This window comes from Cephus cinctus, unplaced genomic scaffold (genome assembly GCF_000341935.2).
Source record: "Cephus cinctus unplaced genomic scaffold, Ccin1 Ccin1_scaffold0215, whole genome shotgun sequence".
Classification (NCBI taxonomy): domain Eukaryota; kingdom Metazoa; phylum Arthropoda; class Insecta; order Hymenoptera; family Cephidae; genus Cephus; species Cephus cinctus.
Window position 1 is genome coordinate 1,539,829 of NW_014332933.1, and position 26,608 is coordinate 1,566,436.

At 39.4% G+C, this 26,608-nt stretch overlaps 1 protein-coding gene and 2 long non-coding RNA genes across 11 annotated transcripts in view; 1 reads left to right on the forward strand and 2 right to left on the reverse strand.

Moving 5' to 3' along the window:
* LOC107265257 overlaps positions 1-11,590 on the reverse strand; it is a 16,976-nt gene extending 5,386 nt beyond the window's left edge. Inside the window, exons 1-6 of the long non-coding RNA XR_001537162.2 lie at positions 7,665-11,590; positions 7,326-7,595; positions 7,040-7,166; positions 6,780-6,969; positions 6,420-6,717; positions 6,259-6,358 (exon numbers count right to left, since the gene is read on the reverse strand). This is a non-coding gene — a long non-coding RNA (uncharacterized LOC107265257). The remainder of the gene's footprint in view (positions 1-6,258; positions 6,359-6,419; positions 6,718-6,779; positions 6,970-7,039; positions 7,167-7,325; positions 7,596-7,664) is intronic.
* A 5,838-nt stretch (positions 11,591-17,428) lies between these two features.
* Positions 17,429-26,608, forward strand: part of LOC107265259 (1-phosphatidylinositol 4,5-bisphosphate phosphodiesterase epsilon-1) — a 59,251-nt gene continuing 50,071 nt past the window's right edge. For 2 of the 4 annotated variants that reach the window (XM_015734535.2, XM_015734540.2), the window contains exon 1: positions 17,429-17,682. The gene's annotated coding sequence lies outside the window, so the exon portion shown is untranslated. Of the gene's footprint in view, positions 17,687-24,738; positions 24,810-26,608 lie in introns of those variants that run through there. The other 2 variants (XM_025082376.1, XM_015734536.2) reach the window with 2 other exon arrangements.
* The window catches only part of LOC107265260, a 35,102-nt gene continuing 26,216 nt past the window's right edge, over positions 17,723-26,608 (reverse strand). For 3 of the 6 annotated variants that reach the window (XR_001537166.2, XR_003058987.1, XR_003058986.1), the window contains exons 2-4: positions 20,084-20,312; positions 19,899-19,993; positions 17,723-19,815 (exon numbers count right to left, since the gene is read on the reverse strand). This is a non-coding gene — a long non-coding RNA (uncharacterized LOC107265260). Of the gene's footprint in view, positions 19,816-19,898; positions 19,994-20,083; positions 20,313-23,228; positions 23,526-24,279; positions 24,573-26,608 lie in introns of those variants that run through there. The other 3 variants (XR_003058984.1, XR_003058983.1, XR_003058985.1) reach the window with 3 other exon arrangements.

A 26,608-nucleotide genomic window follows, 5' to 3' on the forward strand; every position in this document is an offset into this window, starting at 1 on the left:
TCGTCCTGATACGTTCTCGGTTCGTCGCTCTCTGTCTCTGGCACTACTTGCCGGACTCTTACTCCGACCCTCTCTACCTCAAACCCAGCAGCCTGAGCGGCCGTGCATTTCCGTAACCGTCCGCTCCCGTTCGTGTATCCAGTTGCGTTTGCTGATTTTACGCGACCCCAAAGATCAGCACCTACGGTTGCGTTTCTCGATTTTACGCGTCCCCAAAAATCGACAGGATCCGTTAAGCTATCGCCTCTTCTGATAGGTTCCGTCAGAGCTCTCGTTCTTGGTGGAGTTGGGCCTGTTCCATCCCAACTCCCAGTTTATACCGGCTCGTCAGTTCCCGGTGAAAAAAGAATTGACTGGCGCCCGCCTGGCTTGCGGATGCACGAACGACGGGTGGACATTGGCTGGCGGCCGCCTGACTGGCGGATGCACGAACGACGGCTGGACGGCCGAAGGTAACGTAGGTTGCTTCTTGAAGATAGTCGTTCTCGTATGTTTTGCTATCGGTGTCGGGTCATAAGTTAAAAGAATTACGTTACAATATATATATAGTGAGTATAGAAACGAATACGGAACAAAATGCTATCGTTTGGATATAAATCACCGTGGAATAGGATCGAATGTATTACTTTTACTGTCGAGTCGGTTTACATGCGTTATTTTTTTTCGCGTTATTTTCGCCAAGCGTCGTGACGTGTAGCGTTCTTTTTTTTGACCGGAGGGAACGGTGGCAAAAAAGGAGAAACGACAGGACGACTCGCTTAAAATTCAAGGGACTTCGGCGTCGACGGTCTGGTAGTAAAAAATGCGACGGGAGAAGGGAAATAAATGAAAAAAAGAGACGACCAAGCACCTTCGTAATATCGTCGAGCTTGGTGAGTTAGAAAAACAATATATACATATATATATACATATACATAAATCCAAACACTCTTCTTACCGACTGTAGATAAGCAACCGTGTATGGGTAAAATATAAACCATGTTATAAAGGTTACGTTATTCGTAATGCGCCAAGTGGACGTCTTTGTGGAGCAAGAAATCCAAACGTAAATATATATTTTCTTCATAACGTTATATAAAATAACAGTCCGAACCGAGGCTTTGCGAAACTTGAAAAACTTTCGTTCCGTTCGCTCAACAATTCCTATCAGAGAAGTCCCATTTGAAATTTAGAAGAAACGCTGTTGTTCAACCAACATTTATTTACCCTTGTTAACCTTTTTTAATATTTATTTTTCAACAACGTGCTGATAGGATATTCAATTACGAAATTGAGTAATGACAAAGTTTTTTAACGAAATTGAAATACATCGCAGGTGATTAACCTGTCAAATGAAAGGGCTTATATTTATATCATATGAAAATACCAGATACACCCTACGGTTTTAACGCCAGGTTCATCTACGCAGTACATGGAAATTCTGGCGCGGCCGATGTGGACGAATGTAACCGCACGGGGCTGCCACATTGGCCAGTAACAGTTTTCAGATAACTACCGAGGGCCAACAAACCGGGCCCACACGTAGCAAAAGGGCTAGAGTACTTTCGCATTTATCAAGCCTCAACTGGCATACTTGGACAAATTGGTCAAGCAATTTCAACCAAGTTACATCCTTTATGTGACTCAGGTTTACCCCCGGGTCCCGTATACGCAGCCAGGAACATTATTCTTCGACCCTAATCCGTCAACCCTATACTATCCCATTGGCTAACAGAGTTTCTCCAACTACCAGTGTATACTTGACAATCAAATATCATCCACAGAATGCTACCTTGTAACAAGAGAGATAGTAAAGGCGGTTAGGCGAATAAGATTCCAAGAAATTCGTCGCCCGAGTTTTCCCCCACTACTGCGCTGCCAGCTCGAGCATTGCGCAATGACTTAGTGGCGTCCGAAGCATCGTGGAAAAGCGTCAACTGTCAACGGCTTATTTATCGGCGTACACCCATTTGTTACGACGCGGTGTTTTATAATGAGATTGAAGAAAAAATATTAAGAAACTGCCTCTACATTTGTGCAAGAAAAGGAGTCAAAAAGTGTTTTAAAAAAACCAATTGCAGGTCCAACCAAAGCTGGGAGAAAGTCCGACGCTGAACTGTGTGGATCAGAATATAAAGTAGATATACATTTAACTGATTCTCATTATTTGGCTGTAAGATACTGACAATAAAGGCGCTATTATTATTATCATCATCTGCTAAACACAGTCATATTACCAGCAAACGTACCACCTGAAGATGGCATTACCACAGAAATCGGAGAGGCTAACTTCAAGTGGTACGTTTGCCGTCAATAGATGCTACACTTAAAGGAAATTAATTACAAATAATTTAAACCCAACCGAGTCCTCTCTCTGTCCACCATGACCTTTAGCAATATCGTTACAGCCAATTACGTAATAGTAGCCTAATGGTAATGATAATGGATTTCCATGGCGTTAGACGATGGCGAACAAGATCTTCAGTGTGATATTTGGACCTGAAATTAATTAACGTGAGTTCCAAGTAAACAAGCCGGATACCGAAATTACTCGAATTTCAATTAAAACCGGAAGTTCCAAACGTCACGAAACAAACGATTCGTCCCTGCTTACATTTTTTTTTTTTTCTTTTTCCACGTTAAATAACCCACGTGACTTATCATTCCTTTACATAGATAAGGCATTATTAGTTATCGGATCCCAAGGCATCATCGTAATGGTAAACTGAAAACTCGTTTGTGGATAAAAGACGGTGATTTTATTACCATTGTAAAGCACCTGACATTTTACCAGAAGTAGTAAAACTGTATGAAACGAAAATGACGTCACCCCTTCGTGACGTCAGATTCCGTATGTTTTTCAATTTCCTTGCTCTTATCACTATTACTTCGATTAGGTGAAGTCAAATGAAACTTGATGTCTCCAAATTTTACATTGATTTTTCACTTTCCGCGCTCACCGTCTCTTCGGTTTAAATTATGCACTGAAATATATAGGCAGTAGGTCACTGGGGGAGACATGAGGACTGACACGGGAAACGATATTACGTATTTATTCGCAATTTAACCTTTGTTAAGTATTTTATGCGAAGCCAGCGCGACTGCCATAATGTACACATATGTATATGTATATACAGCTTTATTGGTTATTAAAAGGTTATATTCCATGGATATATCTATACTGATTTTGAGTTAAGATGAACAGTAACGTTCTACGAAATCATCATATGTAAGTGTTAACGTACCTAAGGGATCCTTGAACAATATTCTCCTAGTCTGTTAATTCTGCCTATAGAGAGAACATAGAAATCGCCACTACTCGTTAACGGGACAGTCCACGCGGTGTATAGTGATCACTTTGAGACTTAATGAATAGTATGAAATTCTGTTTAGGAATTACCAATCTGAGCAGTGAAAAAACTGATTAATTTCAAAATTTGATTAACTTGGAAAAATCGCTGGTGTAAATTAATTGGTAATTTTCTAGAATACATGTGCAGTGCGCTTCGGTCTTACGTGGTCCAATAGGTATCTAGTAATGTACTTACGACATCCATTGTGATTAATGTGAATATCAGGAATGATAATGAGGAATGAATAAGTCAAGAAACGTCCGAAGAATCGGCAGGAAATAATGGGTAATCTCGTGAGGTAAAATGAAATAAAATAAAAAACGAACCTCCCCAAGTTAAAGACTTTGCGGTTTTCCAAAGGAGAAGCGAGTGTCACAAAACGTTCAGTATTTCCATGAAATTCTCATGGGGACCGTGGCGCACCGGTAAGAATAACAATTCCAAAAAATTATTACCCTCGTTATCGTACCCGTTCCTTCGAAGAGGCTGCACGAGAGAAAAAGAGAGAGGGGAAAAAGTGGAAAAAAATTAGATCCAAAAGATTTCAAGAATGGCGATCCCCTGGCGCCAATAAAAATTTATGCACAAAGAACCGAACGTACAGACGAGAGCGTATCGCACAAGTGGAGACGAAGAGAGGAGGAAAGATACAAAGGAAGTAGGACGAAAAAGAAAAGTAAGGCGGACATCGATCATTTGTGCAAGCGAAAGTTCTCGCATCGCCGATAAGAATACTCAGCTCGGCTGGACCACTAGAGATCCCGTCAGGCAGATTTTCCAATTTGCGAAACTTACTTTGCCCTTTGGGGAAAGCAGAAAGATAACGAAAAAAGTGTCGAAGGCTTTCACGAGAGCACCTGAAACGTCGTTTCTCATACGTAGATATCGTTATAAATAATTTCAAAATTAAAAACATTGTCATCGGACAATAAACATGCAAGCTTAAAACGAACGAAGGTCTCTACTCACGATTTATGACAATCGGTACATCCGTCCTTGTCTTATCCACGCGAAGCCCGATGGCTCTGTCTCTCTCGCACTCGCTGCAAGTATAGGAAAGTTGAAAATCTTAAAAAAATTGATCATTTTTTTTTTTTTTTTTTTTTCATTCATCGATCAAACCGATGACTTATTTTATTGGGAAATATTGATCGATATTGATTTTATATTTTTTTCAATTTTCCTTACGAACCATCCCTCTCCAGTCCGACTGGTGTGACTGAACTAGACAACTCTGTATTATAATACACCAGCGCTATACATATATATATATATAGATCTACTCAATCTTTCTCCTCTATTTTTTAACCCTTTATCAAGGCATTTTACACTGAGTGCACTCGAGCACGCTTCATCCTTTGGATCAATTCGTACGCCCGATCGCCCAGCCGATTTCATGGCACAGCATGTGAGCCATCCTCTTCGTAGAAGCCCCTTTTACCCGATTTCACCCGAGTTCAGCCTCCTTTACCCCTTCCCTTAATTCTCCCTTCCGACCACCTTCTTTCATCCCCCTTATAAGCTTAGCGTACCCTAACACGTGTAAAGCCTATTCGAGACAGAGACTCACCCTCTGATCATTCCGCTGCTGATTTGAAGACCTAATCAAGCTTGCCGACAACATCAGAGACAGCAGTTCCTCCTGAAGAATGGAGACGGCGAGCGAGCGCAGGTGGACCGTAAAAAGAAGCAAAGCTAAGAGCGCCAATTATTCTTGGCCGTTTCAAGAAAGTAATCGAAATTGCATTTTTATTCTATGACTAGCAGAAAGAAAGAAGCTCGACCCAATTTCTAAAAAATGTGACAACCATGTCACAGGACACGATCGTTAACGTAAATAGATTTTTTACTGCAACATTTATTGTCTTGAACTTTTTTCTGTGAAAAAAAGTGAAAAAAAATAAATTGCAAACTTCACAGTCGTGTTAATTGCTAGTGCAGCACGTGCATTGGACTTTGCGGAATTTACGTGAGTAGCCACTCGTTTCCACAACCATTAAGCCGTGCAGGATAAGTAATATATATAATATATATAACACAACTAAATAACAGTGTACCTGATCTATGCACTTTCCACATTGTCAACGCTGTGTAGAAAATGATGGTTTAAGCAAGGGAATTAAGTATGCAAAAGGTTGGGAGGAAGCAATGTATTATTTGTTCTTGCCTCTTTATCATGCTGCCTCATACGTCTATTCCAAAAGGGATGATATATATTGCCGCTGTAAAAAAAAAAGAATCACCTCAGATTATTTCTATACCTTGATACTAAATTCGATGATTCTGAATTTCTTAGTGCTGGATATAATCCCGACAGTCATCCCTTGCCAGTCCTAACTCTCTTTGACGTTTCAGGATTTAATACTCTTGATCACTTTATGTATGAGGCCTTCAGGTCTTTCAAATGAGTTTCCGATTACCCTAAGCTCCAAGATTTTACCTCGCTCACTTTATACACGGTACTTCAGCCCCATAAAAAATCTTTCCCCATAAACGTATCAGGTAATAATTATAAAATTGCATGCACATAATTACAATGTACACGCACCTGGGTATTATAATCAAATAAAAGTGTATAATTGTGATTTTCTCTATTTTCATTTTGCCCTTTCTCTGCTCTCCAGTTCGATTACGTTAACGAGGATTGTGTTGGAGTCATTCTAGCAGACTACTACAACAATGCACTGGAGCAGCAATTGCATTTAAAGAGGTGAATCGCTAAGGAGTAGTACTATCCAGTAGTAGTAGACATTTCCGAGTAATCGAATTGCTATCGAAGTGCAAGTTTGGTATAAAGTAGACAGGTGTATATAAACGAGCAGTATGTATTAGAAAGAAGAAGTGAAGATAAAAAAGAAATTCGACCAAAACAACAATCCATAACAATTAAGTAACATAACCTCTTACGAGTACCAAGACCTACTACCTGACATCACAAACTAAACCGTAAACCGTTAAACCTCTGGAAGGCCGGAAGACGTTGTAACGCCTTGAAGGTAATGTCTGGTATACAAAGGGTGAATCTCCTGAAATAAAATTTCTTTAGATCAATTTTTTTTTTGGTATTTCAAATAAATTTGTGCCTACCCTCCAAATCGTAAACGAGTTATATCGAGTTAACCATGTAAAACCATGCAGGTCGTCACGATATAGAAACTTTGCCCAAGTGTCAGGACCTCTTGTACCTTATCTCTCTTTCGCCCTTAAAAGCAGGTTAAGTCTCCTCGACCCCTGGATCGTTATTAATTAGCACAGTACACGCGAAAATAATGGAATAATCGCGGCAGCACATAAAACGGTAGTCAGGATGGAATTTTCAAAGGCACAAGGTTGGTAACAGCGGCTGGGTTCAATTTTCTATTATAATAATAAACTGGAGTAAAGGCTGAAAAAGAAGAAGAACATTAAAAAAATGTGTTGTTTTATTTATCAATTTTCTACGCTCACCTTATTCCTCTTTGCAGAATTAGTCTTCCGTGACGTAAAAGAAGTTTTCTCTTTCTCGTTAGGCTTCCAGCCGCGCTTAAAGTTCATCGATGGGATTATTATGCACGTTGGCGAAGTGTGGAGTGAAGTCAGGATGCAGAAGCGATTTGAGAAGTAGAGTGTAAGCTGAAGACACCTCAACCGCAAGGTACTGTAAAGGGATCGTGTGAGGTTACGTTAGCTAGATTGAGCATACGACACCGTAAGGGGACTGGCGTTACCTTTATCAGTGGCGTTAATAATTCGTTTAGTAATTTTGCAAACCAGGCAGTGCGAGACATCCTGAAAGTATAACGTCCGAGGGGTCGCACATGAATTGACAAAGAGGATGCCGTGAAATATCCATTCCTGCCAAGCGTACAAAACTCTATGATAATGCCTGTGTAGACTGCAGGTATTACATATTAGATATACAGATTGCATGGATAGAGGAAGAGGTCTCTTAGGAGTTTAAGGCAACAGTGGAAATGATGTTTGAATGCAAGAAATAAAAGTAAACTGGAATACCTGTTTCGAAAACTCCACAGGAAATAAGTACGTATCCAAATTCCCTGTTGGTACAGATGCACTTGTGATTTAGTAACGGTACGCTATCGTGGAGCATAAATCAGTCTCATCCTATGTGTATGCAAACCAAAACGTACACTCGATATGCTTGACTACTGTGTGCACTTCGTAACGTGCGAGTACTTGGCTCTCTACGTATTTAGGTCAGATTCATATCGTTCAATTAATACAACAGGTAGGAGCATTTTCCTGGGTAGCCCGTTGTGGTTGCTGAAAAAGAATTTTATCTTGATTAAATTTTTGGCAAAGATATTTCTGTGTTACGCGTAACGTACTTACTTGTCCTTTTAGTGATTATTATTTAATTCGTTACTAGTCCCCCCTGCTGCTCTGGCAAGACGAATGGTTACTCGCTTCCTGTGAGTAAGGTCTAAGCATTCCAAGGAATATGATGTATAACGGTGGATATATGTTGACTGGTATATCGCCGTTTTCTTTTTCTCACGTCATACACAACTTTTGTCTTGACTCTAATTTTCGTTCTTTTCTGTGATGCCAAAACCACGTACGAGCTTCCGTGTGAAACTTTACGTATGTGCTATGGATACAGCATATGTGAAATCGTGTAACGTATTTAGGTATATATACGTATATGTACATCAGTGCTGATCTCTAAGTCTGCTACACGTTCGCAAGCGTAAAAGAGAACATGTAACGTAATGGCTTTTGCGAGTTACTTGGTAATTGCTTTTGTAACGTACTATGGATAAACGGATGGTGGTATATTTTAGCCATTTTTTTAATTTCTTTTTTATTATAAAGATACAAACTCATATTGCACGTGTATATAGCAGATACGCTCTCGACAGGCGGCCAACCGCTCTTTTTTTTTACTTTTTCGTTACTTTGAGATTTTTCTTTCGGATTTATAGGTTATGTTACGGGTACCTCCTGGGATGCTTGCTAGAACGTTTCCGAACTACTTTTCTTACGTTTATTCCGGTTCTCAATAATTTATTACTTATGAATATATATATAGGTGGTCGACTGATAAATCAATGGTACCGTGAAACTTGTGGTACGTCAGATCGGTTAAAATTGGTACGTGATGTTTTATTATGAGATAGTAGGGCCACATTGTGTTTTATGAATTGAAACATAAAATAAAAATTTGTATTTGGGTTTACATGTATTGAAATTCGTAAAATGGCAGTAAACAATAAAAATATAATTGGTGAGAATCTATTTGTGTTTCTATTATCAATATTTATATATTTTCGTAAGTATTCGAATAAACAGGCGCAGTAGCAATTTTCATCTAGAAACTTTAAGCTGCAGTTACTTTCAAATAGACTATACGTTACTGTAATACTCTATAATGCATTTGTCCTAGCTATCATTCTCAGTCTGTGTCGTTTCACAGAATGTCGTATTAACCGGATTAAAATTGGATTACGAGTGGAGTACTTAACGTGCGGATAAGGTCGTTACCGGACGAAATGAAAAGTTCACTAACTGAGTGGGTTAATCAAATTCTAAAGTAAAGTTTATTCTTAATCGAGTACCATCGTAAATTTCATCTAATCCCCGCTTCCATCAGTGCCTCGAACGCAACCTCGACCATTTAACGTTCCATGGCGTTCTACTTTGCGTAACTCTTCTATTATTCCTCCAGTCGATTCGACCCTATTCAATTCTCTAGGACTCGACCCAGCTCCTACTACTTCTGTCTTAAGTGTAAATAGGGCAAATCTCGTATCCTATTGTATCTAAAGGACTTTTCTTTACAGTGCCCTATATGCGTACTATTGATATACCCATAGTCAATCCGTACCTGTAAGCTGTAGGGTAAACATGGACGAAATAATTTTGTCAAAAACATCTAACCTCCCCGAATCTGATAAAGAAACGCGTACGGTTACGCAAAAGACAGGCGATTGTTCGCATGACATATTTCATATTGTATGTTAAAGAATAATTTCGTGTCTACTATTCGTGTCAGGACTAGGTTATGTGCAAGATTAAAAAAATTCTAGTAAGTCGCACAAGAACTTTGACACTTTCAACTGAAAACGAACGTTATACTTTCTATCAATTAAAATATTATACCCCTACTTCTATGTATACCCATATAAATTGAGGAAGCCTACAAGGCCCTTTTTTTCGCTTATAAAAATGTATATTATTTTATAACAATAATTTCTATCGCTTCAGATTCCATTGACGGAACATAACCTGTGTTTTTTGTTCTCATATGTGTATTACCTACGTATAGCCAGTCTAGGGAGACCACTCACTTGCTGTATCCGAGGTGATGGAACCGATGCACGATTCTCTTAGAACCTTATACTAATTAACAGCTTGTTTGCCTAAGCCGAGTTAGGTAGCCTCTCTGCTCGACACATGAGCACACGTGCACAGGGACAGGATTCTCTAGCCACGTAAGAGGATGTCCCGCGTGAACGTACGGCTATGAGCAGCAAAAGGGTGTTAACTGTCCTTTGAGTCTCGTAGTTGAAACATCTCATCCGTGCAATGTCTCTCGCGTTCTACCCTACGCGAACTAACCTATGCTTGCGTATGTATGGCTGAACAGAACGCGGTAGAGGCACGGCTCGTTAACTTTTAAAAAAGGCTTGGACGAGTGAACCCCTTGTAACTAGAGTGCGCCACTAGAAACATCGCCATAGACTAACGCCATGGGATAGACCATTAGCAGCGGCGGAAATAGGTACCAATAGAGACCGTAAGAGGGAAATCATGGCTGTGATCATTGAACATATTTGTGCTTTTCTTCTTTTATGGTTTGATAGCAAAGAGATACACGATATACCTGATTACCCATTGCAACCAGTGAACCGATGCTCACTCTATGCTTCGATAAATTGTTAAGAACACATCTCGCTGAATCTCTTGCGACGAGCCAATAGAAAAGTGTAGGGTCCCTATAACTTCCCTCGACGATCACATTCTCGAATCGTTTTACTCAAAATTCATGCTCGCGTATAACTGACTTCACACAGTTCAGGAATCTGATTTACGGAGAAAATCACAATTTGGAAAAATAATACTGGGGAAAGCTAGTCACTGGGGAATGTGAGTTTTCAGTGAAACAGCGATTCCAAAATGTAATCATTTGAGAAAACGACAGGGACCTTGGAGTGGTGTCTTCTCATACTTTGTCACTGTCTACTCTTCTGTATGGAAGGTAAACGTGCGTCTTGCTACCACGTAAGTATTCGTTTTTCTTTTTTTTTTTTTTATATCCAAGAGGGTTCTTCGTGTATAGGATACTTTCAATGGAGAAGCATCCACGTCCCTCGCTCTCGAGTCTGAAAATGTTTTTTGATATCGTTGTCACCTTGATATCTTCCTATGAAAATATGTATTTACGCTGGCCATAGGAACGTTGGATAAAAGTCTTCCTTCTGGTTGGTAACCACAGTGAACATGCTAATGTTTGCCATGTTTGCGGGGACTCGCGTTTATCGACATAGAGACTTGGATTATACCCGGGTTGAATACGAGCAGTAACTTTCTTTTTTCATGCCTTTGACGTTTTTTGGATGGTAACAACTTACGTGCTAGCTTGTTGCGTGTTACTCGACGGCACGGACATATTTTTCTTATACTTTACAAAGAGTTACTAGGGACATGTATACGTCTGGCCTAAAAATATACTGAACGATTTTCGATGCCATTTTTATCTCTTAGGACTCGTGACGAAAGTTGTTTAGGTGGCGGCGATAGGTTAGAATTGTTACTTGAGGAGGTTGATCGCGATAAAAATCAGTTCAGCGTTTATTACACTGACCCACGTATATATCTGAGGGTTTATTGAATATAATGTTTATCGTTCGTATTTACCCAGTGGCTTTATTGATATTCCTTTTTGTACTTTTGCCAATTATTTCATGACCACCTGTTGCTTAATAAAGTTCCAATCTAGCTAATTGCATGTAGAATTTACATTTCGAACGGACGTGGGCATAACCTCAAAATCAAAGGATTCTTTTAATTCGAAATAATTGTTAGATGCACCTTCGCGTGGGAGAGCGTTCATGATCTGGTTCGTTTTTATTATTTTACTTTTTTCTAATGCACACATTTGAAAGGTTCGGAACGAATTTACTGCGTCGAAGGTAATTTTTCTTGTGCCGTATTCAAGGATGGAGGAATGGTAGGAATAAAAGGAAGTAGAAAAGGCTTGCTCGGATCCCATGATATTTTCATCAAAAAATACTTCCTTCGTTTTAGCTATACAGCCATAATACCTGCGTAGTAGGTGTGTACTTTTCGCATAGGGCTTACTCCTGGAGGAAACCTTCTGACGGGTTTAGGCTTAACTTGATGGTCGCGTGAGCATTTTACAGGATACCGGTGTATCTCACTGGCGCACAGTCTCGGCCATTTTTTATCCATAAGGTTGCCACTGCTGTTTTACCTTAAGAGAGAAATTTTTTTTCATAGTGAGTAATACGGATCTTTCACTTCCAACCCACGACCGGGCGGGTCTTTCATGAAGGTAAAATTTGCCGAGAACGTTATGGATCTACATAATTTTACTTCCTCTCTTCCTCATTCTCTCTCTATTCTATTATTACATCGACTGCGAGGGGATGTTTTTTTTTTTTTTTTTTCCATAAGATGCCTAATGATTCCTGATTTATTAATTTTATTTTTTTTTTCATTTCGAACACGTCTACCTCGGTATCAAAAAATATATTGAAACGTCTACTACGTCTGGCTAGTACAAAGAGACGGAACGCGAGCATGAGATTTTTCGAAATGATAAAATACGCTTTCTCTCATCTCGATGTAGACGACTTTAAAAGAACAACGACACGGTAGGTACGTCATAACGAATGATAAAACCACGATTGAAACACGAATTTGGGTTTACGTTAAAAAAAAAATTCTTTGCAGAACAACGTGGGTGCTCACGTAAAATTTATGTAAATTTAAGTGACAGACGGCTGCTTTGTAATTATTAATATATAGATATAGATAAATAGAAGGATAATGCGGTGAAACAGTTTTAGCGACAATCGCAAAATTTGTAATTGTAAGTAAGCGTAATCGAGGCGTTGCGAATGGTAGAAGCTCGTTGAAATGTCAGTCGAAAGGTTTCGAGAACAATATTTCAGTAAAAGCATCGTAATAATTTCAACGACGACAGCGGATTTCAAGGGACTGAAATAATTTTATCAATTGTCTCGCATCTCTTATTTACCTATTGTTTGGGATACCCACGCAAGTATATGTATACGGTTATTTGAAATTTTGACAAATGTTTGTAAATCTACAGATTTACCGTGTATTTCGTAAGCATTAACGAAAAGCCAGCCATTAAATCATACCACCCTTTCTCCGTGCTCGTTCCATATGAAATACATTTTCGAATTTGACAGTTCGTTGATCATCCTTGCCAACAGTTCTCGGTGCATCAAGGACGAGCGACATAATACCCTCTACTACTCTATAAGCTCGATCTTGTCTTGCGTGCTAAAGTTTAATAAGTTTTTTTGAAAATACATTAATCTTCTCATAGAAACCCATAAGCGTGTTGCCTAAGATAAATTTTGCGGAGGATACTAATTATTATTATAAAACGAGTAAAAAATTTGGATATTATATTTTAAGGTTAAAAATTTAAAAACGAAATTTTCAGGTGTTCGAGTGTTCAGATTTATTTTTTTACGTGACTATATATATTTACGTATGTCGAGAAATAAAAATCATTTAACAAATTAACATTTAATGTGGTACTATTTCATTGGACGTATACGAGGACCTATTTTGGAAATTGTATAACCTCGTGACATGTTTAAACAGCATCTGCGTGCCTAGACTCGAATGTAAATTCAAAATCAACTAATTAATCGCACAGTGCACGAGAAGATAAGAGTAGTAAGTTCTGGCAAAAAATTTCAGTCCTTTAAGCAAAGGTACGAGATAACGATGTCTGACTAAGATTTTGCGCCTGATATCATTTGCAAATTCTCCCCTTCGGTTTGTGAAAGGTTCACGAAAACTCTTGGAATAATAATACTATGCCAATAAGCAAATTGCGTATACGTGGGAGTATTTAAGATTCAGCTAAAATCAACAGCCTGTACATATAATAACGAGGCCTTTGTTTTTAAAAATACCTCTTCTTTTTCAATGACCCAACCAAACCTTACGTGAATCCTAATTTTTCTCAATTAACCTCAAACAGATCAACCGACCAGAAAGCAATAAGAATATTTTACGGGACGCTTCGACATTCATGGAATTTCATCCAGACTTACGGTCAAGGCTTCGACAATAAGGTTTTCTGTCTGGAAGATTCTATCATGTAGACCCACGACGACGCTTCGACTGAATTCCCGTGGGACACCAGAGACGCTGGAAGTCGTGGGAAAATGCCGAAGTCACAAGTAGTACTGGAAACGATCGCGAGAATGCAGATTATTTTCGGTCACTGAGGAAAATTACCTCTGCTCTTAAGTCCTTGAGTAAGATCACAAGAAAATACGAATTAACGATAAATTTGTATATTAGGGCGAATTTACACGTACCTCGTAATATTTTTTATTGCATTTTCAAACTGCATAAAACTCACAGCTACTACTTTCCTACGGGTTACCTTTTTTTCATTATCCTCAATTCGGACTTTGAAGGCTCTCGTGCATTATTTTTCTTTCGGACTTGCACACTGTGAATTGGACTTTGATAAACGTCATTCCTGCGCGAGCCACTCGCATTCAATGGTACGTGACAACCTGGCCTCTATTTGCCTTGGTTATATGCGGCGTGCGCGGGACTCTACGAATGATAAATTTGAAAATTACCTCAAATTTCGGGCGCATTGTATTTTCCATATTTTTCGCAAAATTATTCTTTCTCTCTTTTTCTTCTTTATTCACCTTTATTATTATCCCATGTACCAATCCTGCCTTGTTCTAGAAGCTCTAATGCCTTCTCCTCATTGTAGTATAACCCAAGTGGCCTTAATAGTCGTTCCAAGGTAAGGACTGTGATAACGTTTAACGTCAAGTAGGATAACTAAATGAGTATCTATATATAGAGCAGTATATAACCCCATATAATTATCCCATTAATTGTCCACAACTTGGTTCGCGGTGTTAATTTCATTCATAGACGCGCCGATTGAATTGGCCAACGAAAACTTTAAGGTTATTACTACGGACCGAAAAATAAAAAAAGTTTCAATGTAAGATTTGAACAATCCAGCGTCAACTTTTGAACCGGTACAGTTCACTCGCACACGCCCATCCCTGCATCGATAGGCGCGCACTAATGTACATTGGATCTAGTGGTGTATACGTATATACACCGAGTACAGTCTCAAATGCAATGTTGCCATAACGCTTTTCTGTCTAGCCGTCGTACGAGAGATTTCGTAATAAATATCGAACTTCTTTCATGTCTATCAATAAATCCTATGAGTAAGAAGTTCTGACTAAAAATCTAAAAAATTCCTAATTTTTTCCTTTGGCACATGCTAGTTTTTCATCGCAATTACGCGGACGAGTCAAATGCAATAAAAAAGACCATGCGCGTTTCATTGGCCAGGTATAGGGAATACGTGTTACGAGTCCTGACATTAACTCGGAAATACTCGGAAACTGATGAGTGAGTCGTGTTAAAAATTTGTAGAGGGTTGTACTGCTATAGAAATTAGACGTAAAACAAATTTCAGCTCGATTACGCGATTTTGAGTTTACCGTAGTAATACCTTAAATGAATCTCGCAGTTTTATCGATTTTCGAGCTTTTCGAAAAATTGCTTCGATCCTTTATATCCTATACGCTTTGACAGTTGCCTGTCACTTCCAGCCAATTCCGAAGACTCGACAGACCGTAATACGTAAGGGACTTGATGTAATTCTGAAAACATTTTCGATATCCCTTCCACGTGTCGGATAAGAAATGAAAATTGAAATAATAATAATATTACGAAAATTTATAACCCAAGATATCGATAAAGTAAAAATACAAGGTAAAAAATAAAAATGAAAAGTAAAAAAAAGTGACGTCGAAATAACAAAAATTGTATTTGTCACCCACGTGATAAGCATCATTGTTTCTTAATTGGGTCAACCTAACGGAATGCGTAAGCGCTTTACGATACCTTGAAAACCACCAAAAACTTGGAGATTTGTCTTTTTTTACGTTTTAAGCCCTTTGTTATTCACCCTTTGATAGCGAGACCCTCTTATACCCCTGGTTCGCAGTAATCGAACTCTCGCTCCTCGGTCCGCTGATCCTTTCGATTACTTTAAATTCCTTTAATGCTTCTCCCAGTCGTTTTCATTCCTTCTGTTTTTCTTTCTCCTTTATACGAGTTCTCAGCCAATCCGAATACGCCCAGAAGTTCCCAATCTCCACTATCAAGCTCGATCACGCGAAATCGCAAACTCTCTCGGCAAATTAGGATTCACAATCGTGTGTCGAATTAACTCGTCTGTGTCAGCATTATATATATATCTATATTTAAATTAGAATTGAATTTTGAAAAGTGTCAGGTCAATTACCGCACTTGAAATTGCATAGTCATACAGAAGTAAGTGGAAAAGGGTTGAAAATGGTAGATGATCAAAATTAATTAACCGCTCGACGAGATAATTTATAATGAAGGCATCAGAAACTTCAACTTGTAAAATTGAAATTTAACATTTTTGGAAATTCGACAAATTTCGTAATCGTTTTTAATCCGCGTCTCTTTTTCCCTGTCTATCCCTCTCGCACTGTCTCACTCACTCTCAAGGATACACATACCTAACCTATAGCTATTATCAATCAATGTTTGGTACGCGTACATACGCCTATATACATATAAATACAGACACAAGCTAAATCCCCATTCAACAAAACAATTCAACCAGTTCGTTTCGGGCTGCTACCAATAGGAATTTAACATTGGAAACCTCCAGATCACGTATAGACCCAGCATCCCTTCAGTTACGTAGGGGTCTCCAAGGGAAAATGAAAAATATATATATATATAATGCTAGCAAATCAAGAAACTCGAAAGATCACAGAAGTAAGAACTGTACGTATTTAAAAAAAAAAAAAAAAGTAGAAAGAATTAAAGCCGAACTATTCCAAGGCATGAATTTTTCGAAGAAAAAGACGCGAAATATTCAGAACGGAGTGGATGGTCTATAAAGAAAAAAATATATATACTCGGCATCGAAAGTACCACCGACAAAAGATATACCCAGTCCGTAATAACTTCTGTCACTAGTCCGTCCTACGTTCGATCAAAGCCCAGGGAGAATTTTTGGTCTCGGAGATGTAACGAGCGTCGGCCGTGTTAAAGTTTTAGCTGAATATGGGTCAACCCCTTTGAGTAGCCGGAGAGGAGCCACACTCAATCACTGGGATTTACACTGCGAAGAGAAGTGAAACAGGAAGGAAATGAGGAATCCGTATTTACAGGCTGAATGGGTGTGTGTTCCTCCTTATAGAACGTGCTATATTGATGTATTCGGTAGGGGACGATGCCGGGAAGGCATTGTACCGATTTCCAAGTTAAATATAGGGGGTTGGATAATCGTAACTGAAATTGGCAATGACTGTTGCGAGTCGATATAATAATAATGATAAAGGCACAAAAGTTATTACGGGTCCATAGGGGGTTGATACGTAGAAAATTAAATTCTTCATTTTAAATTCTGACACAGCGCGTCACGTACGCGCGTTGAGCGCAAAACAAAGGAGTCAGGTATAAGGGATGGTGGGTGGTACCCGGTGAGGATTCGGGGGTCGAAGGTAAAGGCTGAAAATTTCTGTCTACCAGACTGTGGGGTATTGGATGAATGGAAATTGATGAAAAAGCTGAAGTTAAGGAAACTATGAGTTAAGGGTGAAAAAGTACGAGAAGGGATGCCTACCTTGCAGAAGGTGGACGACTCTGCATCCGGAAACACAAAGCGGTCTCGCTTCGGCCTCACTTCGGGTTCGGGTCCGACGCTTCGGGTATGGCGCGCGCAAGGGTTGCCGCTGAAGAAGGCAAGGGGTGGCTTCGTAAGTGGGGGTAGTTTGTAGGTTAGGGCGCGGTGGAGAGGAGCCTTGGTATATTTGCGCAGGGCCGTCCAATAGGGCGCAGTATCATCGCGACGGCCGTCGCGCGAACACGTTTCCCGTGTAGAGATATACAGTCTGTATAGATACGGATAGATAGATATCGTATATCTATATAACGTATATAGATATCAAAGGTATAGAGCCGCGAGTGGCTTTACGTTATTTTCGCATTTTAACTTATAGACGTGTCTTATGCGGAAATCCTTGTACTGTATCGAGTTTTAAACGGTAGCAAATATAGGTGAAAAAAAAAAAAAAAAGTGAGTAAGTTTACCAAATCTACTCACAATTTATTATAACTCCCAACCGCCCACGAATATAAGCCCCCCTTGGTTATCCCATGAACCATGTAATTTGTCTTGGATTTTCATTTCACTTGGCATTACAATATTTTGGAAAAATCCTTTAATTCACGACTCACGTAATACCTCGGGGGTCTTTTTTATTATTGTAATGAATAATCGTGATAAAAAAAATTGTTTGCATTTTTTTCGAAAAACATAATAGAATTTTGGGATTTGATAACCATTTTTTTTCTTTTGTGTTCGTTAGATGTACTTTTTGCGACTTTGTATTTAAAACCATACAGTGTCTACCTTCTGGGGGGTTGTATACGTGTATTTATATATTTGGCTATTGCATAGTAGGCGAGAGTGAGTGAAGGAAGTTTCCTTTATTTGTTAATGGATGGAGCCTTTAGCACGGCAAAAGGTTGGCTCTCGTTAGATACAGAGAACAATACGTCGAACGGAGCTCCTCTTGTTCTCGAGGTAAAGGGGTTTACGCGACTTTCAGCTCGGCTGTTGTTTCCCACCATTCTTGCTCTTCGAATGGCTCGGATGTATTTTTTTTTGTATTTCTTACGATTCGCGATAACTTGGCTATTCGTCTCGCGCTTTGTTTATGGCTATTAATGAAATTCCGTACGGTCGGGCGACAGGGGTTCCCACCTTCGTACACTCTACCCTTGTATAAAAACACGTGTATATAATATACAGTCATATATATATATATATATAATAATAATATAACGTCTTTGTATCACACCTTTTAACTTCAAGGGTTACGCAAGACTTATCTGCTAACAAGATATTCCCCTATAATCCTAACAAGAATTATACGTCAGACATTTGCCGCGTTGAATTTGTATTTGCCGCCAGGAAATGTTGTATATACATATAGCAACAGTGCCAGTGAAATAAGACTTCCTTTCGCAAGCGTTAAAAAGTACAAAAGGAGTTTTAAAAGTCTTATACATATATGTAAATTCTAGTGCAAATTTCGTTCGAATCTTTCTGCCTTGTATAGAAGTTTTTTAAACTTATTTTCTAAAAAGTTTCCTCCCCACGCCGTTTCATTCTCGCCATCTGGAATCGCCAAACTTTTATCCAGTTTCCGGTTTGCTCTTTTATTAGATGCCACATTAATTTTTTCCCAGACTTTTTCGTGTTGTATTTTGACGCATTTTTCCAAGCTCCATCGAACACCGCGGAATTCGTTCTAAGCTCGTCAATTCCGGTTCACGTCGTTCTTTTTACCGGAAGTTAAATTCCTGGCATGAATACGGAGGCACCGCTGACCTGGAGAGATACCTCTGGGTACCGGGAACGATTGTCGTTCGGAGATAGATGGAAAATTGGTACCGTCTAGAAAATCCCTAGATGGTATCTTTTTTTTCTTCTTCTAGTGAAATCTGTTTTCGCACCTTGCAGAAAGTGGCCACTGTTTTTTTTTTCCTTCTACCGTTTCGAGCATACAGTAAATTAGCGTTATATTTGCTTGAATCATCATTCCCTTCGTATACCCAACTTTATGCATACGTGCATACGTGTAATACACACATGCTTTTGCTACGTAGCCATGCATCGTTTATCGCTCGTTTGTTTTTGCTCTATTTCTCCTTTTACGAGTTTTATATTAAAAGTAATAACACAGAGAGAAATTCATGAAGCTCGCAAACGGACACCCACGTTCGCGTCATGCATATTTATGTGTGGTTCGCGCAAAACGAGCGTAGAGAGGTGAAAAATTTCTTTGCACTATTTTTGCCGTCTACTCCACTTTTTCGATCTTTTTTCTTCTTTTTTTTTTTCTTTATTATCATGCGTTTCATTTTTCCTTCTCCGCCAAGCTGCCGATTGCATTTTCATCCAACGTGGCATGACGTCGATGAGATTTGCCTCGATTAATGTACCACCAAAGGGTTCCTCTCCTTTTTGTCTCTTTATTTTCGGATAAAATTTCCTTCTCTTATTTTCTTTGTCGCGCAGCGTGTCTCCTCGCGGACACGTACAGCCAGTCGAAAAATTCGTTGAAAAATGATGCATCCTGTGGTTTTATTCCATCGTGGCGAGCAGCAAGGTAACCGTGAGAGGACGGGGTCGTATCTTCTTCTGAAAAGATAATCAAGAAAATTAGTATTTGGTGCCATTAGGATTATTAGACTAATTGGAACGGAACGAAAGTGAATTGTAACTCTAATAATAATTTTTCCTGGGGTGGATTCTCGCTGTTATTCTACACATCTTGCCGTTGATGAAATTGGTCTTCTCCATGTAACATTTGCTGCCCCTGCATAACATACGAATAAATATAAACCACATAACATAATCAATGGATATCAAATTAGGGAATTGCTGTATTTGTAAAGTAAACGCATACCTTCAACCCTTTCGTCTGCTACTCCAATATCCATACTGCCTGTGACTGTATAAATGCACCTAGTCAGATACATAATAGCCTATGCGGCTCCATTCTTCTCCCAGCATCCAGGAATTCAAGTTTCTGTTAATTAACTTTTTCCTTGACCTCATTTCCATTTTGTTGCCAGCCACCAACCAGGTCAGACCATCCGGTTACGTATCAGTATAGATAACGGTTGACGTGTTATCTGTAAAAAAAAAAATTGCATTTTTTATTTTTTCTCAAAAACCACCGACCGTCCGCGGTTGACACGTGATATCTAATCTCCTCTTTTATTTCTATTCTTCTCCCATTTGGTGTCCACTCCCTTTCGAAGGGGATGAAAATAAAAAGAAATTGCCAGGGCTTAGCCTCTCCGCTGCAACGAAATCAGTGACTCTTGAGAATTCTATTTATTTTTGCGGATGCCCGTAAATCCAACGTAGCTTCTCCTTACGATACCCTCCTACCAACATACGTGGCTATGTATATTATTGCACCGGGAGACCCGAGCAGGAGTCACGTTGCTGAATGACAAAGCGAGTTCCTTCCCGGTTGCCGAATCTGGGATGACACACGTTGAATTCTGGTCTCACCTCTGGCGATAAAATGTCTTCCTAACGACGCGGCTACCCCGGAGCGAGTGCCGTGCAATTACGCGGAACCAAAAAGCTGTTCTTACTGTAAAGTGGATACCGCGAACTCTGATCTTGTTTCTCTTTTTCTTTTTTCTTTTCATTTCCCTTCGCCTCGAGTCACGTGACTTTTTCGGCGATTTTACGAAGATTTGCCTTCATTCTTTTTTCTTCGGTAATCATTGTACGGGGAAATTAAAAAAAAAAAAAAAGAAAAGAAAAAAAAATACAATTCCCTATCGCAGAAATTCACTGTGACTCTTCGCATAAAGGAAGAAGGACGGAGCGAGTCAATATTCGCAATGTAAACAGAATAGGAAATCACGCTCCGCTCTGATAAAAATAACGATTGCCTACAGGTCCGCGAGTTGACTTTTAACTTTGTAAAGCTTAACGTCTTGGCCGCCGAAACTTTTTCAATATGGTGGCCGGGCGCGAGGACCACGTAAATTTTGACGCGTATTGCCCGGCAGAATGTATGGTCGGAGACTCGGTTTTTTTTTTTTTTTTTTTTCACCCAAATTTATAGTTCCCGCAGGGGATGACACTGGATTCTCGTTACTCTTGTAATTTGAATCGTGGACCTTGGAAAAGTTGCAAGCTCTTCGAAACGAATTCACTGAGCCGAGTTGCCTTTTTTTGGTTAATACAGTTAAAGGCCAATGAATATTAGACAGTGTTATTTAATAAAATGAAAATTTCGATTAGGACATGGTGACCCGATATCCCATCCATAAGATCGTTCGCAGTAATTTCCCGCAGCATCGTCCATCGTCGATTTATGCAATTTCACTAAGAAAATCATCCCCAGTTCCTACGAAATATCCCCGAGCCAATCATATAATTCCGAGCCAGTGATATCTCTATGTAACTCCTGATTATGCAAAAGACTCTATATTCAATTCAAAATACCAGCGACCACGTTTCGCGAAGTCGGCACCGAGCATAGCTCGAGTTAGTTCGCATGAGCTATAACGAGTCCATTCAAACTTACCCAGAATCAGTAACAGTCCATGTTCCTTTATGAGAACCAGTATCAGTGTCAAAGTGTATTTTATTGAATCCGATATGGCATTTCGAAATAGAGCGCGTGATATAATTCGGATCGAGGCCAACAAAGAATTTCACAATCAATAAAAGACGTTCGAATTAAATTAACGTAGGCTCGTAATTTTTTCGTCGAGTAAAAAAAAATATTTTCTTACAAAAAAAAAAAAAACTTTTCTCTTCCCTCTTCCCTTTGTCGTTTCACCCCGACGAACGTTCGGCTCTTATAGCCGCGTTGTGCTCCTATAAAATAAACGTAACTAAGTAAAGAGGGGGGACGGCTGTATTGGAATTTTCCATCAGTACGTAACGAGGTGGTGTCCCCGATTGAAGGGGTCGGCGAGACGGTTTCTCTCCTTCGGCGAACACTCAACAATGTACACACCCCTCTTTGGCAGCTCTACGATCTGATGTCATTGTAACTCAATTTTCGGTGAAAATGAGTTAGGACGTTAATACCCTTTCGTAGGACACATAGTTGTTCGTCGCCATGACCGCGTAGTCGGCTGTTCGTTTCTCGAGTGAAAAGATTGTCGGTCGGTACAGTCGGGAAGAATCGCCGAGATAATAGGAGAATGAGGTAAGGGGAGGGCAGACTGAAAGACCGAAGAAGGTCTTCCCGTCCATTTCCCAGGATACCATAGCTGGGCCTGCGACTTGCAAAGAACTTGAAAAATTTGTTCTTTCGTCTTAAATCAAGCTGCCGTCGCTATTGACGCGCCCACGGATAGTTTATACTTTTGGCGCTCTGCCACTTTCTAGAAAACTTATCTTTTCTTTGCTCCTTTCTTTATTTCACTTGATATCCCCTTTACACGTCTTGTCAAATTCATCGGTCCAAGCTTCGCTATGCATGGCGCTACGTTACGGCATTATTTTTCGTACGGAAAGATATGACAGTTGTCGCGCATGCGCACCGAGTCAATGTTTTACGTATTAACGGGGACAGATATTTTCTCACGATATTGGAACCAATATTCGTGAGAACTTATCAAAGATAATTAAACCCTCGGCGTATACTGACGTTGGAAGACAGCAAAATTCATCTCGTTGTATACTCTCTGGTAAAATTTCTAAATATTCATAGTTCAGCACGTAGCGTATATTTGTATATAGCGAACGAACTTCCATCCGTGGCAGCATAAATATTTCATCCAGCGAAGGTAACTTCAAACGATAGGAATATGAAAACTAGATTATTTGTATTCCTGCCTCGACATCGGACGAGCTCGGTACACTCTTTACATAACTAATAATAATTAACATTCAACGGTAATCCTCGCACCATGACTTTTTGCAATTTTTCATGTGTATATTTATACGTGAATAGCAATGTGTCGCTCGTAATGAAACTACCGGTAGTACGTGGTCGTGTATTGACAGAGTTAACGAGAAAAAAGAGTGAATTATTGTGATAAAAAAATATATATATAAACGCTTACTCAGCAAGGGGGTCCTCCTATCCTGCAGGATTTACGATCCTGCGCATTCTCTTGAACGCTACGAGATGTCAAGCGGGTCCTCCCAACAAGTGAAGATAATTTAGTTATAAGTGCATTAAGCGAGAGGGTCGCTCACTTCTTACTCTACCCAACAGCCACGTTCACTCAATGGCCTCAGTGCCGTCCGGCTGCTAACACATTCTTACTTCCAAGTCCACGAGTCGGTACGTACATGAGCATCTCTTGTAGACGTGGAGATGGAAAAGGCCTTGTTTCCATAAATGCAAAAACAGGCAACTTTCGAAAGAAAGGTTGTTTTGTGAAAATTAAAAAAATTCAGGATCAGTATGCTACTTGGGTAGACTAGAAACTCCAAGTATTTTAACTATTTATCTTATTGAGTTTGAAGCGAATTCTTGTGGGGTATTTAGATGAAAAAGCAGAGCAGGAGGTATTCAGGTTGAAAATTGATTGAAATGGAAGTAGTTAAACTAATGTGGCTGCTTAAAAAGCTTGTATCGTGCTTCAGTTGTGTTTAAAGAGGAGCACAAGTACTTGAACAGCTGTAGAATAAGGAAGAAGTTGCTAATGGCTAGAGAGAGTGATGATGCGTGTCAATTTTTGTTTCCTTGCTCTTATAAATTTTGTATCATTTATTTTTCTTGTATAACTTATTTCTCAGCCTTTCCGTAAGGTAATGCATTTTATCTGGGCTGCACCCTGGGACTATAATTCGATAGTAAATTTTAGGGAGAAAGGATAATACTGTAAATCTTGTCAGATATTTCCGTAGGGAATTCGCGTATCCAGGGATGCCACGCTAAAAGGGTTAAGATTCGTAGCGAATAATTTGGCATTGCTACGTAAAACCGAGGGTTCTGATCTGAGTAATGATCCAGAGGAATTTCATTCATGGAAAATGGATGCCGTGTCTCTTGAGAAGCACAAAGTATAATTCAAGTATCGTCTTTTACTATTCTGAACGGCAATTGGCATTCTGACGGTAGAGGTTAGATTACAATGTTAATAAGATAGGTATTAAAGGACTTACTGAGCTTGGAGAAAATTCTAGTCGGTATGATAGAGTTACCTACTGCAGTACATATTATCATTTCTGCACGACTAATTGGTATTGTAGAAACAAGGACGCTTCGATTCTCTCATCGGCTCTTCGCGTTGCACTGTTTGCCCTTCTTCCACTTCGTCTTGTTTCCTCGTACTTTTATTTTTCTGTCGTTGCTGTTCTTGAAAGCACGCAAACAGCTGACTATACACTCTCGAGGATAACAACGAGTTTCCGCCCGGCTTTCTCAGTGCTCGAGAAAAGTAAACTGAATTATGATTGCGACTGGAGCGCCACTCGAGTTATGTGGCATCTAGCGGCGGAATGGGTAACCAGATGACAAAAAGATGGAGAATACGTAAACTAGACAAGCCGCTTGGGAGAATACACTAGACTGGCTATTTATTTTAATTAGAACAGCAGCTTCAGTAATTGATGGCACTACGCAATAGCCAAGAGGTTGCAGCTGTACCTATGGATTCAACTATATATTCTGTTACCTGAAATAAGGATCACTGGTGAGTTAGTTGTCTACTTTTCAATCGCTCATTGAACGACGGGAAAATAGTGTGTTGATCGGCAACGACGTATCTCTGTGAAATCGTTGACAATAAATCGAGGTAGCAATAAGTTTATAGTTACTTCTCTATCATTACGAGACTCGAAGTATGTTCCGAATGTTACTGGCAGTACTGTCACCAACACTGTGTCCTTATTCATCCATACGCATCCAAGAGAGATGTAATTACTTTTACAGTACTGTCAGTAAATGTTGGAACTTATCCTAGGTATACTGTTCAACGTGGAGTAAATACATGAACAACGGATACAAGTTTCTCGCTAGTGAAATTTAGCTATAGTAAAAATGAGAGTTTCGATGCTTTTGAGAGTCAAGTTTATTTATTTCTTTTTTCAAATATATTTCGTCCAAATTATGAGTAGCAAATATGTAGTAGTAAAAAATGGGTGCTCGTCTAACTGTGTCAAGTACACGCAATGAGTTTGACTCCCTGTGAGGATTCTAACTCATTTTCGAATTACGAGTATACTTGTCGTCTAATGGGGAAGTCATTGAAAATAGTGAAAAACTTCCAGCTTGGTGAAATTGCGAACAAAGTTTATCGAAGCTTCGTCATTTTTAATATATAACTGAAGTAACTTTTTTTCCATCGTAACCTGATTCGCGTAGTACATTCTCTCTAGTTTCCGTGAACCAATTCCTTGACTAGAATTTTCGTAAGTCTGTATCTTCGCACTATATCTAAATCAACCAAAGGAACTCCTATGGCACCCCATGTCCCGTCCCTTTATCTTTCTGACTCAAGAAAGCATTACTAACCCGATGTCGCGAAAGACCTTTTAAAATGTTCTCCTAGTATCATTACAAAAATTGTCATAAGACCATTACGCCTTTGGGCAAAAAATACGTAACTAAATAAAGATAAAAAGCAGAAGGACTTTATAAAAACTAATTTTTCGTAGCTGTATTAACAAGCTATCCTATATATCTATAAGCATACGTACTTCGAGAATCAGGTTCACGTCCGTTCTACACACGTGCTTCATATTGATTTCCCTGCTAATACGGCACAGCTGCGGATTGGACTTTCAGAGAGGAATGCGCGTGCCACTCCAAGTTTAATATTAAAACAGAAAAAAAATTCGATTCTCGTTTCGAGCCTGCTCTGAAAATTCCACCAAGAGAAAATTTCATCCCCGCAATATTCACGAACTGGAATCAGCATCCAAACCACCCAGTTCTTCGAACGCCATAAAGATAAAATAATGGCATCCTTAAAAACAAAAATATACAAAGTATCAAAACTCCCTGCAAAAATTAGTTCAATTATAACAATTTTTAACTGCAAAATGTTCGCATTAAAAATCTTTTAAAATTCAATATCGACTCACCCGTCTCTCACAAATTGTACCAGGATAACCCAAAAGTGCTAAAACCCATTACTAATACAGGCTTTCGGCATCCCTCTAATTGTTACCATACAATCCAACCGTAGAAACAGATGCGAATTGTTCTCCACCAACATCCCTTACTCGAGCTGACACAGCAAACCCCATGAGGTACAGTTAGTTTCAGATAATTCTCTGGAAAGCGCGAAGCTGCAATCCTAACCGGAAGACATAACAAAAGGGGTTGCACGACATGCTCGATTGCTCGACGCTCTATATGGCAGTCAAGGGGGGTGTAAGGATGAATCGGATGGTACCGGATGAGCCAGCAAGAAAGTAACGTTGCGAATAAGAGTGCCAGAACTTGAGAGGGTGGGTGGGTGGGGTTCAGATGACTCGAGAGAAAAAG